Source organism: Podarcis liolepis, assembly GCF_965112155.1.
Source record: "Podarcis liolepis genome assembly, chromosome: 9".
In the NCBI taxonomy this organism is placed as follows: domain Eukaryota; kingdom Metazoa; phylum Chordata; class Lepidosauria; order Squamata; family Lacertidae; genus Podarcis; species Podarcis liolepis.
In genome coordinates this window covers 29,324,192-29,339,538 of record NC_139564.1, presented here as the reverse complement: position 1 = coordinate 29,339,538, position 15,347 = coordinate 29,324,192, and the positions used below count along the sequence as shown (strand labels likewise).

The 15,347-nt window shown below is 41.1% G+C and overlaps 1 long non-coding RNA gene across 1 annotated transcript; it reads left to right on the top strand.

Moving 5' to 3' along the window:
• Positions 1 to 252: 252 nt before the first annotated feature.
• LOC310686564 lies at positions 253 to 6,517 on the top strand. The gene is made up of 6 exons (XR_014515990.1): positions 253 to 568; positions 2,492 to 2,582; positions 2,710 to 2,745; positions 4,642 to 4,782; positions 6,248 to 6,325; positions 6,428 to 6,517. It is a non-coding gene; the product is annotated as an uncharacterized lncRNA (long non-coding RNA).
• The last annotated feature ends 8,830 nt before the right edge of the window (positions 6,518 to 15,347 follow it).

Genomic DNA, 15,347 nt, shown 5'->3' with positions numbered 1-15,347 from the left:
TGCCTCGCAAGACAAAATTAATTCGTTCTACGAGTTTTTTCGTTTTGCGAATTTTTCGTCTTGCAAAGCACGGTTTCCCATAGGAAACGGTTTTAAGAAAAAGGAAACAAACTTGCAAGACATTTTCGTCTTGCGAAGCAAGCCCATAGGGAAATTCGTCTTGCGAAGCAACTCAAAAAACGAAAAACTCTTTCGTCTTGCGAGTTTTTCGTCTTGCGAGGCATTCGTCTTGCGAGGTACCACTGTATATGCAAAGGTGCCCCAATGAGTCTCCCTCCCCCAAAAGTCTCAAGCTGAAACATCTTCTGAAAGCCTTGGCTTAATTTTGTGTTTTATCTATTGTTTCAAATCCTAAATATTTGAGATAAAGCGTCCTACATCTTAAAAAGCCCTACTGGTCCACTGAAGCTGAGCAATAAAAAAATATAGCCATATTTTAAAGTCCTTCATATCTGAGAATGGAGAGAGAAAAAATGATCTGCGTTATTACACATCGATTTCAATGATATTTTCCATCATCAAAAACTGTATTTCTTGAAAGAAGACAATCATGAAGGGCAAAAAGCAGGTAGACGACACAACACCAAGAGATCACCACAGCAACCCCTTTCTGTGGTGTGGGGTCCTAAGGAAATGGGGAAAGCCACATACACCAGGACCTTGTTTGTGCCAGTGTTTGAAATTGTGATATGAAGCTAGGAGCTAAATGGCACCTTAAACTTAGGTTATGGGTGCCGCAATGGAATGTAGGCACACTTTTTAAATAACAAGAATACAAAGCTGAAAATGAATGAACTTACATTCATTTTTCACTTGGCCTAGTCCTCAGCTTAAGACTGCAATAAACAAAGCCATACTTCCCTTGCCCCCCCCCCCAATATTCTTATGAGGGTCCCTTCTCCAGTCTTCAGAGAGTGGCTGGAAGTGGAGAGACAGAAAAGGTCCTCCTTTTCTTTCAGCAGTGGCAGTTTTAATCTGAAATCTTAGGCTCAGTACTGCGTCCAGAGCTCAGAAACTGCACACATTAATGAAATTCCCTGTCACAAAATGCACCTAGAACAATAGGAGTGTTGAATGCTGGTATGTGGTCTTGGTACCTTCAAGGTTCCAGAGCTCATTCAGATGGCAATCCTAAATACATTTACTAGAGAAGAAACTCCATGGAAAACGGTGGGAATTACCTCTTGGGTAATTAATAGGTTTTGCTCTTAATGTGGCTCTGAATCCTTCCAGAATTTCCATCACGTGCCTCTTAGGCTACCACAGTTGAACAGTCAGCAGTGAATGGGAGAATAATGATACAGATAGACAAGCCGTCATCCAAATTCCAAGGGGCAGTTCAAGCATTAATTCTATGTGGTACCATCCTATGATGCTAGTGATGGTAACACTGGTGCAGCCAATGCAGCGTCTTCCAGATTTTGTCAGACTGCTACTCTCATCACCCCTGACCATTAGCCATGCTGGCAGTGGCTGATAGGAGTTGCACTCCAACAACATCTGGAGGGTGCCATGTCAGTTCCCCCTGGTGCAGTGGCTAGAGTGCTGGTTTGAGATGGGCGAGACACAAGTTCAAATCCCTTCACTGACTGGGTGACCATGGGCCAGTCACCATCTCTCAATCTAAGGTACATCACAGTATTGCTGGAAGGATCAAATGAGAGGACTATATTGGCCATTCTGATGTCCTTGGGGGAATGGTGAGAGGAAAAACTTATGACACATCTCTCTACCGTGTATGTTTTTCATGATAAGTGGAATCACGACACGGGATACTTCTAGACCAGCAATTTGCCATGTGAAGTCTGAAACAGACCAGGAAAGGACTTATTCAGATCTTGGAGCGTTTGAACAAGCACTTAATAATTTGGATGACCAATTGTGATACATGAGCTGAGGAATTTCTGAAAAAAGCACAACTCCATCCATAACGCTTATTCCCCTGCTATTTTAAGGGTTCAAAACTAGCAACTAAAATTTTACCCCAACTTCTGTTGGGGAAAAAGTTGGGTTAAGATTGGATTTGCTGGTGTGAAATTGGGTCTGCCAAATCATGACAGGTAAGAGTCCGTCATGCACATACATCATCTTCATTTATTACGTATACATCATATTGAGGCACATGACTCATACTGAAAATGGGAATTCACCCTTTCACTCTTTTTCCCTGCCCAATATGCGAATGGGACATATTTTAACACATGAATCCATGCTCCTACGCACAAACTCTCTCACCTATATGCATCAAGCCAGTGGAAAAGAAAAAGGGGTTACTCATTAATCCATGAAATAAAGCTTTCCAAACTGAAATGTGTGGTTTTTCTTATCTCGCCAGAAAGTCTTAATAAATAGGTAGGTATAACGTACCTGAGAACAGCTAAATTAGCCTAACTCTTCAGAGAGCACTTATTCTCCTTATGATTTAAAATTAAATTCCTGCAGATATGTCAAGGGTGCTCATTTACTGTCTGCTCTGTGCCTTTTCTACCAGTCTAATTCAGGCTGCTACAGTCAAGAGACCCACTACGGCCTTTAATGAACTCATTGAGAACTTAAAATACTTGCAGCGTAGGATACAAAATGTAAGTATGGTTTCAACAGCAATGCAAGTGAAATGTAAATTTTCTATTTATTGGGGGTGGGGGGAATTAACAAAGTTTTAAATGAAAGTATGAAATATAAAATGTACTTGTTTTTATATTTATCTAGGATACTGTTGAACTACATTCACCAAGAAATATCCTGGTAAGACTGACTCAACGTTTGCTTTCTATTGTTAAACATTCTAGATTTGTTTTCAAATTGTAGCTGTTGATGCCATATGTATTGCATAGTGCTGAATCCCTGTATCATGGGTACTGGTAATCCATTGTTGGGTTGCTCTTGTACAAGTGAAATGGCCCTGGTAGAAGCTGGCAAAGGAGCAGTGGTTTAGGATTAACCAGATCTCAGGAGAAAAAAGCACTCATCACCTTGCAGGATTAGTTTCTTATTTGTTCTAATTAAGTAATAAATCTACATTGGTCAAAAGCTAGAACATACAGCTCTCTCAATCCAAACAGATTACTGATTTGTTAACAGGGTGTGTGGTAGAATGGACTGATGCCATTTTAGTCCCAACAAAGGCAGCTGATTATACCTTTTATTGCACCAGCTCTGCAGGCAGAGCAGCAAGTGTTTTGTAATGGCAGGTCAAAAGTTTGTTGTTTATTACACTTGTACAGCACTCTTCTTTCAGAAGCTCAAAGCCTATTAGGCGAGGCTTCCACGGTGTCCCTGCTTAAAACTGGGTCATAGTATCCACTGAGTTATAATATCAGGTTCTCCAAGGCCACCATCAGCTGGCTATTCTACAAACCTAGTTGGTCAACGTAAAGATATCACCAGAGTCATTTTGAATATTGTTTTGATGAAGGAGGACTAACACAAGAAAGGTGACTTTTCCATATCTGTAATTCTATGCATGATCTAGGGTAACATTAAAAGAGAAAGAGAGATTTCACTTTTAAATTGGCATTTTGCATTTAAAATAATTGAGAAAGAACAAGATTGTTTTTACTCGGCAAGGGATCTTGGAGTTAAATGTGCGTAAATAAAATTGTTTCCTGAAAATAGTTAGAAGGGCAAATAACATTGCTCCATGAACTAGTTGCATTACACTTGACATCAGTATGCATTATAAAAAAGGTATATATTTCTGAAAGCTGAAGTATCAAAATTGAACACTCTTGTTTGCCTTGACTTACAAAAATAAATCAGACCACACAGAAATTGCTTCATTTACAGAACAACAATATAACTGAAAACTTACATTTTAAAAGTAACAGAAAAAACTCACCCAACTTCCTTCTGCTTACTACATTCTGTTACGCTTCAGAATGCTATTCTGTTTTTGCTCATAACTTGAGCTAGGAAGGTCTTCCACTTCTTTGCTACATTTGTTAACTGTAAGATATGATTATAGTTCCCATCAAATTAGCATTCTTTAAATAGCTCAGTATGTGTTAAAACAAACAGAACTAGTTTCCCTCTTAGAAAACCCTGCCAGGATCCCAGAAGCAATGTATCTACAGTTAGTGACTAACTGCTTAATCATAACTTTTCAAGCAATACAGTCTGCTAGGCTCAGGAAGTTAGCGGTTTCACACACACAACAGTCTTTTAATGCCCTTACCTACCATTCTGTACTAGTAGTTTTCTGGGCATAGCGGTCTTAGTTTACTGTGTAATGCTATAATTGAAAACTGCAGAGGGAGAAAAGGTCCCATTGTTGTAAGTTTGGGAAGCTCAAGGCAAATTACAAGCTTGAGTAAGCAGTGTTTGGGGAGCAAGAGTAGGAGATAGCTATTGCTTTCACACCTGACTCGTACACCCGACTTGCAGGTTTCCTGAAGGTAATGGGTTGGCTGCTGTTGGAAACTGGACTGGTTTTGCACTGTATGTGTGAAGGGCACATGCAAAACTGAAATGGGGAAAATGCCAGTTGTACTTGCAAAGCTGTCAGAATGGCAACATAAAGTGGTAAAATGAGTATGGACCTAAAACAATTCATGTGGGAAGGCAAATTTAACTGTTCAAATATGACCAGAAATCTAAGAATATCTTGCATCAATATAACGATATATATGTTTTTCCTTCCAGGGCACTTGCCTCTTCTCTGCCTTAGACTGCTTCAAAAATGAAACCTTATTATTAAGGCCACTACAGGGTCGCAAAACAGGTGTGATCCTCACTCGCATCAAATATTTCCGTCCTCCTCCTATTCCCGGTGCATCTGACTCGGTATGGCTTACGATAACATTTTATTTTATAGTAAATGGACTGACCCAATAATTTGTCTGATGTTTTGGTATGTTGCATTAGGTTCTGCAACAATAAAGGTGCTAGCAGGTTTACCAGACATAAAGATTTGTGCCTGTATCATTCAAGATTAACTTTATAAATAATTATGTTTCACATGTCTATCTCAACAGATGGGCAGCGGATTAATGTGCTTAAGAAAGCTCAATGGAAGCTGATACAACAGGAGTCAACACATAAACCATATAGCATCACAGCTTGAATCATCACATGGCACTGTGAATAAGCCATTAGACAACTTCTAATCATTAAATAGGACACTTTATTTCCAACTTCTATTCTCCTTGCTGTGTCCTCAGGGACAATAGAATGAAGAGCAGAATTGCTTTTAGAAGCTAGATATGTAGCTCCCCCAGCTGAGAAGTAAAACTTGGATAAACAGTGAGTGAATTAAACTATGGTGTAACATGATCAGGAGTAAGAATATAAGCTTCCTGTTTCAAGTATCAGCTCAGTTATTATTATGACAAACATTGGCCAGACCCACACACTCTTGTTGGCCTTTTGAGAAATCACTCTCCTTTTCTAGTGGTATTCCCTTGTGCAGTGCTGAATTCTGGTCTTCTATAATGACTTCTGTGGTGGCATGAGGGGCTACAGTGGGGCTACAGCTCCCTATGATCCTGGTCTGTGAGGCTTTAGACATGTCACTATCTCCAAATCTTAAGCAAATGGATGATACTAACCTACTTAGGAGAATTCTCGTAAAGATTCCTTTTGGTTCTTAAATGGCAAAACGATACTCTGATGTGGTAAGACTGCAAGTTACAATTTCCTGAAATTCATGGAAAATGTATGCTGGGGTTGAAGTCATGTTTTGCCACCTTGGCAGCCTTCTGCCAAAAACTCATTGCTTATGTAGGATTGTCCAAATAAACTGGAATAATCAGTGTGAAGACTGGGCTGGCTTTTCTGCCACCCAGTTTTGCATTCAGACCTATAGGATAATATACCATAGAGTTTCAATGATAGAAACTTAGAATTTTGAGATGCTGTGTTGGACCTGTGAGACCTCAAGTCATACACCTGTTCTTAAGGAGAAGGCTGAACCCAGAGCTTCCTGCTTCATTTTACCATTTGAAAATGGCTCCAGGTGATGAGGCTAAAATACCACATCTCAAAGAAAGTGTTTGTGTTCAGCCCTGGGATATATGAAATAAAAGATGATCACCAACAAGTTTCCTAGAGACTAAGCATTGCGACCAAGGGTACCAGGTGGCACAAACATTACAAAAGTGAATAGGTAACACTTAAGATAGGGGACAGCACTTTCTTACTTTCTCACCTTTGTTTCTTTTTTTAAAAAATGGAGGCAGCTAATTAATTTTATTGTGTACACTCTTTAAAACACATGAGAAATAATTAAGACTTTTTCTTCATCTGACAGACGTGCCCTTCATGTACCAGTTATAAGAAACAGAGCCTAAGAATATTTTTGGATGACTTTATAACACTGCTACAGCAGGTAATAAAAGTGTAATCACAATCATCATTATCTTGTTTTTGGCATTTACTTTTTCAACCTGTCTACAAGTGTTTAACATTTTTGTAATGTCTGTTTTTACAGATGTATCAGCTTCACATGGAAAACCAAAATCAATAGGACACCTGCTGTTTCAACACCCGCTATGTCAGTAATATAAATGTAAATATTGTCTGCCAGCCACATTCTTCTTTTGGGTGGGTGGGTGGGGTATATTGAACTATTCAGTGTGGGCATGTGGGTTCACTTGGACATTTCCAAAATGCCAGCAAAAAGAAAAGAGAACAAAAAGTATACTCTAAAAACCCCCAATTAATTAATTCATACAGTGGATGCTTGGGTTGTGAATGTGATCCGTGCCGGATGCACGTTCGCAACCCGCAGCGTTCGCAACCTGCAGTGGTGTGTCTCCACATGCGTGGGTTGCAATTCAGCACTTCTGCGCATGAGCAAAGCACAATTTAGTGCTTCTGTGCATGCACGACCGCCGAAACCCGGAAGTAACCTGTTCCGGTACTTCCAGGTTTCGGCGGGCCCATAACCTGAAAAAAACGCAACCTGAAGTGCCTGTAAGCCGAGGTATGACTGTAATTCTATGAAGTAAGATGTAATACACCATTTTAAAAGGGGACTGTTTCAGTACGGTGACCGATAAGCTACCTCCAGGCTGCATAATGTTATGGGGAAAGGTCATGAACTGAAACTAAACTATTAAAAAATATGCAGAGTGGCTACAAGGTCTTGTTCACATTTGTATTCCCAAAGTAAGGAGGTGTGAGGGATACTTTAATAGATAAAGCTCTTTTACCGTTTGTACCACTCTATGGGAATCATTGATTCAGAAAACCCGCCGACCACTGCAGTGCACAGTAATTTAAAACGGCCTGCTAGTTCCTAAAATGCGTCTTCATTTGAACCCTACAAGCAATATGAACCTGTTATGTTGTCCAGACATACAGGGCATATACAAATGTGAATATGCCCCAAAGAGAAAATCTGGACAAAGTTTTTTGGGGAACATTTTTAAGCCTCCCCCAATCACCCTACTTGCACAGCATAAATCCACCCAGACGCCATTTTGTAGCCCAATTCCAGGACATATGGCAGCCCTTCATTAAGCTATTTTGATTATATGAAAATACCTTTTAGTGTTATTGCACAGACTTTCATTCTTAATGAACATTACTCTTCCTCCATCTTATTGGCCACAAGATGACAACAAAGCCAGGGTATGTTCTCACGTGAAAGAAGTGCCATTGCATCCATGTTTTGCATCTGGTTAGCCACTGTGAGACCAAGATGTCAGTCTAAATGAATCTTTAGTTGGTTCCAGCAGAGCTCTTCCGGCGTTCCTATTTATTGCTATGTTCCAACAATTAAATTAATGCAAACTCAAACATAAGAAACTGTTTGCTTCGAAGAAAGCCAGTATGGACTTGATCAAGCCCAATTCCCTTTAGTGTATGAATAGTTCTCACTTACTACAGAACAGATTGCGGCAGGTGGGAGTGACCGGAAATTTGCAGCGTTATCATTTTCCTTAAATTTTCTGAATGAAGATTTACACTGTGCTGAATGGTGGAGAATTAATTTTCTCCTACGGAGAATTAAGAATCTGTTTATGGTACCAGTCATAATTGTTGTCAGAGGACATTTCAATATGTATTCTAACACGGCTTGGAGACTTGCCTGCATTCTTGTGTCCACAAAATTATACACTGTGTCCTTATTTAATAATTATTTATTACATGAACTGTGTGAAATACTGCAACTATGTTGTTTATTTATATGCCAACTGATAAAATTTATTTAAAAATTTCAGAATATTAAAATGTTGTTCAAATGATATGCTTTGTTTCTCATCATTTACAAGGATTCTCATTACTTGCAAGGAAACAATCAACATTTCAGATTTGCCATGTTATTTAACCTTACAACTTTATCTGGTGTTATTTATGAAAATATATATTCTGCCCCCCTTGCCATGAAGGTCCCAGAGCAGGTATAATAATAAAAAATAAACAATACTAAAATTGGTTAGAACAATTAGGTTATATTATGTCCCCAGTCAGTCAGTTATTTGTGCTTCATTCAAAAGCAAAGTAAAATATAAATGCAGTATATAAACTACCCTTTGCCACTGATAAAACAAAATAATACCATCCTACTGATTATGCAAATGCCAAAACCCCCCAAAGCTTAATGGTTATTCTAATAGCAGCTCAATTTATATTACTTATTTGCCCATCTGCTTAGACTACACTGGATTTAATCTCGTGCATTAGCCATTATTCAATAGCGTTACCGGGGAATAATTCCCATTCAACTCAATGATGCTTACTTCTGACAATATAGGTTCAATTTGTAACGTACACTGAGCTTCAATAGAAGAGACCAGGCAGGCAGCTGAAACGCAACGTTTTACTTTTACTGTAATCAGAAATACAAACCAAGTTGGGCTGAGCTACCAGGTGCAGCTCCAGGGCTATAGCCACCACCCTGGTAAAAGGCTGTGGACAGACTGACGAGACCAACCAGGCAGATGGAGAGTGGCGGATCACAATGAGGATGGAATTGAACAGACTCCTTTCTAGAATTCCCCCCCACACCCCCCTTCAAGTCTGGCAGCACATTCATTATCCCCTCATTCACTTCCCAGAGCAAGGAAGGTCAGTCAATACGCTGCCAGACACTCTGGGAGGCATCAGTCTTACTGTGAAAAATGTCCCGGAGATGTGTCCGGTCCCCCCATAAATCCACTCCATTACTGCTGATGTGGCTCCTCATAGATGGATTTGCCCTAAGGGGTGTTTGGTGTTATTAACCTAGCTTCTTGCTCTGATCAAAGGAGGACTACTATCTCATGCTGCTTTTGAAAACTCTATGCAGGAGATAAAAACTCCGCTTCCATGGTTGTTTGGGTTTATGACCACTATTAACAGGCTGGTCAAAGAGACATTCCCATCACTTTGGATGCAGCAGGACATCTCCAGAGATCCTATATAGCCTAGCCTGGGAGAGACTGAAAGAAGGCACTATGTAAATGTTATGTACTGAAGTTCTCACCCTGGGCCAGCAGGGGGATACTGTAGATAGTTTTCACTCAGGTCCGCATATGCAAATAAGGAATTGAGAGTGACATTCAGTGATTGGATAGTTACAGAAAGTTGTTACTGTTGTTTTGCAAATGAGCTCTATATTAGCAGGCTGGCTGAACCCTTCAGTTCAGTTCCGTTCTGGCCTGTGAATAAACAAGAGCTGTCTGAAGAATTGCTGTGTCGTCTGATATGTCCACCTAAAACTTAACAGTAAGAATTTAAACTCATCACCAAAGGATGAGGGAGATAGCGGCCCATTTCTGCCCAGACACATCTCCCCTTGTGTATGAGGCCTGCATCTACTATTGCTTACTGTGTTATAAATCATCAGCATCATTTTGGAAGGAAGTTTCTGTCTGGTGCAAGTTCACTCTTTTCATCACTCAGGGATGATACAATTTGTGTTGGCAACGTGTTAAGAATTAAAGCATCAAATATCTAATGAAAGTTACCCACAAAAAATATACTCAAATGAATATTGAGAATGAGATATCTTGTTAGCTACAGTACTCTCCTTTTCATAAGATCTATTTTAAACTTTGGTAGTAGACTTTCCCCATGGGATTTAAATACTTTTGAAAAGCTTAAGCTAAATTGACTGGATAAAAACAGAGTCAATGTGAACAATTCAGAATAGGATGCTATACCATGTGCTTTTTCAGCCACTATGGGGGGTGGGGCAGGATGTAGCTGACCCTGAGACTTATGCTAAACAATTTGGTTATGTTCATTCAGCCTTGCATGCATGGGGGGACTCAAATGCATAATCCAAACCAACCTATAACAAAAATATATATAGTAAGAAAAATTGCATCTCAATGACTCATTTGAGAGATAATATCCCTGTCTAGATACCGTCATAGACAAAGATTACTATAAACATAAGCACTGTACTAATGAGTACGCATTAATGAGCACTAATGAGAAGCTGTAGTGAATCTGTTGTGCAGTTTGGTCCAAAGCAAGCGTTAGTTTTATTCCTCAGGAGCACTCTGTAACAAGAGCCTAATTATAAACCAGAGACCTGCTAGTTCTGTTTTCAGACTGAATTTAGGCTGTGTACTGGTAAGGTGGCATGAAAATGAAGGGCCACAGGGAAGCAGTTTATTTCTGATAGTACAAAAGCAGGGCCAATGGCATATGGAAAAAAAGAACCTGAAAGACACTGGGACGAAGGGATTGATCAGTCCATATTTGGTTTGTTTCAACTTTACATCTCTCTATTTATAAATCCACTCCATCCAGTTTTTTCATTAACATGAGTTTGAAATTTTTTTTGAGGGGGGGGGGAGGGAAGGGTCTGGTGTCTTAATTCTAGGTGTAATGCATCTAGTGTCTTTTTGTTAATACTGTTGTGAGTTGGTAAAGGGGGTAGACTGTATGGAGGATTTCAGTTTCTTAGTAATGGTCCCTAAGTAAAGGTAAAGGACTCCTGGACAGTTAAGTCCAGTCAAAGGCGACTGGGGTTGCAGTGCTCATCTTGCTTTTCAGGCTGAGGGAGCCAGCGTTTGTCCACACACAGCTTTCCAGGTCATGTGGCCAGCATGACTAAGCTGCTTCTGGCGCAACGGAACACTGTGACAGAAACCAGAGCACAGGGAAATGCTATTTACCTTCCCACCGCAGCGGTACCTATTTATCTACTTGCACTGGCATGCTTTCGAACTGCTAGGTTGGCAGGTGTTGGGACAGAGCAACGGGAGCTCACCCCGTCACGGGGATTCGAACCGCCAACCTTCTGATCAGCAAGCCCAAGAGGCTCAGCAGTTTAGATCATAGCGCTGCCCGCTCCCTAAGTATGGGTCATTAGGGTAACAAAAGAAGTGGGCACATGGGTGGACTTCCCTTCCTCAACTGGCTGGTATTTAGAAAGACAAAAGTGAGAGTTGTGTGTGACAGCCAGAAACAAGAGGCAGACACAAGCCTAGGAGGAAGAGATACACCTGATTTTTGTTTGAATCCAAGGCTATGGCTACGAGAGAAGCAAGACCTTCAGGGGTGTTAAAGCTGTGAGTCATTCCATCTTCAAGTCAGGTTGTATATATGTAAATAAACCATATATCATAAAGGCACCACAATCTCCACTGTCCCACATTATGAGGAAATAGAACCCTGGATAAACGTCTGGAACCCCCAGACTCTCACATCACTCAGAGACTGGGGTGGCGTGCAACAATGCAATTAATTTTCATCTGTGGATTGCATTTGTCTTTACTGTAGGGTATATCGTACAGGTATGTTCTGTTGTCTTGGCTGTTCTTTTTACTGAATGGCACTATGTTTCTTATTTTTTGTTTTCCTTTTTACATGTTACTGGTGTGTGAGTTGTGTTATGTATTAAGATTAGCTGCAGTTCTCACTCACGGCCACCAGTATGCAAATGAAGGATTAAGAACTGTTGCTCACTGATTGGGTAGCTAGTTGGGAGTTTTTACTGTTACAAGTTACTTAGTATTATTATAAAGCAGCCAGCTAGGCTGCAGTCAGTCTGACTCCAGGAGCAGTTCTAACTGCTGTAATAAAGAGCTGTGAGTCAAACAGAGCTGTGTCCTTCGTCCATCTTTCCTACTATTTAACAAATTGCATTGTGTGTGATGTACCAATGTTGGTTGGTTTGACCTATTAAGTGTATTTTTTTTTTTAAAAAAAATATTCGTTCTGGGGACACAACGCAGAATCAGTACTTCAGGAATGGCATGTAAAACTATTTAATGCACCACGATTCTGACAAGAAGCCAGTGGCGTAGCGTGAGGGGTGCAGGGGGGGCCGGCCGCACCGGGCGCAACATCTGGGGGTTAGGGGGCGCAAATTACTTGCCTTGCCCCAGGTGCTGACAACCCACACTACGCCACTGCAAGAAGCACCCCGAAAACTGCTATATTTAATCAACAAGAATAAATCAGAGACAAGCAAAAGGCTTTGCAAAGCCCATATAGTAGAGTAAGCAACACATTCAGTTTCCTTGCTTCTTAACAGCTTTTCTGACAAGTGCCTGCAGTTTCAGCACATCCATCCGTTCATCAGATTAGGTATGATACTGCACATAAAGAAGGAATTATGTGTTGCATGGTGCTGTTCACAAGCGATATTCGGCTGGTAAAGTCAGAATGTTTATCAGACAAAAGGGAACACAACCCTTCTACAAAATTGTGTTATAGTGCCCTCCAGTGGCTGTTCCACATCCCTGCTAGGAGACATCTGTTGAAAGGGCTGTAGAACCCTGTTGTTGTTGTTGTTGTTGTTGTTGTTGTTGTTGTTGTTGTTGTTGTTGTTGTTACCTTAGAACCCAGGTGCCTAAATGGCTGAAAAGATAAAGAGCCTCAAGATATTGACAAGCCAACTGTTAAGTTAACCTAATAGAAACCCATACAAACAAGTTAGAAAGTTCAAAGCTGTTTTAAATATATGGAACATTTCAATTTAAGTTAAATTTATGGAACATTTAAGTTTTAAGTTACATTCAGTACTGAAGCACGACTACCATGCAGGAAAATTTGAGTTCTCACATTTCTTAGCTGTTCTTGGTTTGAAAACTACCTCACAGTCTTTCAGCATTGCTGGTTTTCTCTGTAACTAGCTGAGGATCTTTATGCCTCAGGTCAGTTTTAAAGAGGGGGAAAGGGGGATTTAAACTATTTCACTATCCAAAAAGCCAAACGCCACACTCAGCAATGAAACTCCCTGGGTGAATCTTGGGCCAGGTTAATCTACCTTACAGGGTTGTTGTGAAGATAAAATAGGGAGGGGGAGAATCGTGTATTGCACCTTGAGCTGCTTGGAGGAAAGGTGTGATATAAATATAATAATAAATAAATAAATGGAAGAACAGACCCATCCAAGTGAGATGGACCACCTCTGGTCCAAGTAGCTAGAGATGGACAGGCAGCCACAAAAAATTTTGGAGCCTGAAACAATCTTGGCATGGATGAGCTACAGCAACTGTCCTGATTCACTATAGAAAGCCTGTGGATGCACATATAAATCAACATTCTATTATTAAAGATTGATTCTGGTCATGGGGCAGGGTGGAGAGGGGCAGGGAGGCAGAGAAGATGGAAAACATATCCACCATGCTCTCCCAGTTTTTAGGTGCTTGCCTGCATAAGTACATCAGTGTGTCTGCACCCCAGTGAGCGGAAGTATGCGGGTATTTTAGCAGTGTTGTAAATGGGATAAAACTTGCTGTGTTCCAAGTGTAAACCTGGTGGATTTATACCTGATAGGTTAAAACTTCTCAGGTGTGTGGCAATGGCAAAACACCCTTAAAAATGGATTATGGATTATACAGAGCCCTGGGAAGGGATAGTCAGAAGATTTCCACAAAGTCTTTCAAAAATCACTTGACGCTCATATTTATGGAGTACTCACTGAACAGGTGATCCCCACATCAAGGTTTGTTGTACTTTCCAAGCCAGGCAAGGGCAGTAACAGTAGGATCATACTGGCCAATCACCTCATTTTATCAAGGCACAAAGATCTTCCCTTCATAACCGACCAACAGCTTCAGTAAAATTATAAGAGTCCTTAACTAAGCGGATTTCTAATAAGGAGTCAAAAGTCTTCTCCGGGCATTGTACTAGAGTTTCAAGAGAAAATACATAAGAGGAAAAATCAGAGCTGAGAACATTAAGCTCCACGACCGCTCCTTTGTTGTTTGGTTGGTCTCCACAAATTGGAGGTGAACCTGTGAAGCAGGAAGCATCCTGAACTCACAAGGCAGGGGACGGGGGTGGGGAGTCACCACAAGTCCAGGGGCCTCCTTGCCTCAGAAGTTCACCCTCCACTCTCCAACCTATTCTTTAGAATTCCCTCCTGTTAAATATTAATGTAAAGTGTAAAGGGACCCCTGACTATTAGGTCCAGTCGCGGACAACTCTGGGGTTGCGGCGCTCATCTCGCTTTATTGGCCGAGGGAGCTGGCGTACAGCTTCCGGGTCATGTGGCCAGCATGACTAAGCCGCTTCTGGCAAACCAGAGCAGTGCACGGAAATGCTGTTTATCTTCCCGCTGGAGCTATACCTATTTATCTACTTGAACTTTGACGTGCTTTCGAACTGCTAGGTTGGCAGGAGCAGGGACCGAGCAACGGATTTGAACCGCCGACCTTTTGATCGGCAAGCCCTAGGCTCTCCTGCCAACCTAGCAGTTTGAAAGCACAAGTAGTTAAATAGGTACCACTGTGGTGGGAAGGTAAATGGTGTCTCCATGCGCTCTGGTTTCCATCATGGTGCTCTGTTGCACCAGAAGCGGTTTCGTCATGCTGACCACATGACCCAGAAAGCTGTCTGTGAACAAATGCCGGCTCCCAGAGCCTCGGCCTAAAGCGAGATGAAAACCACAACCCCATAGTCGCCATTGACTGGACTTAACCATCCAGGGGTCCTTTACCTTTTTACCTTTAGTCTGAAAGTCAACTAGCGTGCCTGAATAGATGCCTGAAAGGCAGGGAACAAGGCATACCATAAATATAACAGAGCTATGTAAATCTAATCCCAAAGAAGGGCAGTGCTCCAACTACCGCACAATTGCACTCATTTCACACACTAGCAAGGTTATGCTTAAAATTCTGCAAGGCAGGCTTAAGCAGTATGTGGACCGAGAACTCCTAGAAGTGCAAGCTGGATTTCGAAGGGGCAGAGGAACCAGAGACCAAATTGCAAACATGCGCTGGATTATGGAGAAAGCTAGAGAGTTCCAGAAATACATCTACTTCTGCTTCATTGACTATGCAAAAGCCTTTGACTGTGTCGACCACAGCAAACTACGGAAAGTTCTTAAAGAAATGGGAGTGCCTGATCACCTCATCTGTCTCCTGAGAAATCTCTATGTGGGACAAGAAGCTACAGTTAGAACTGGATATGGAACAACTGATTGGTTCAAAATTGGGAAAGGAGTACGGCAAGGC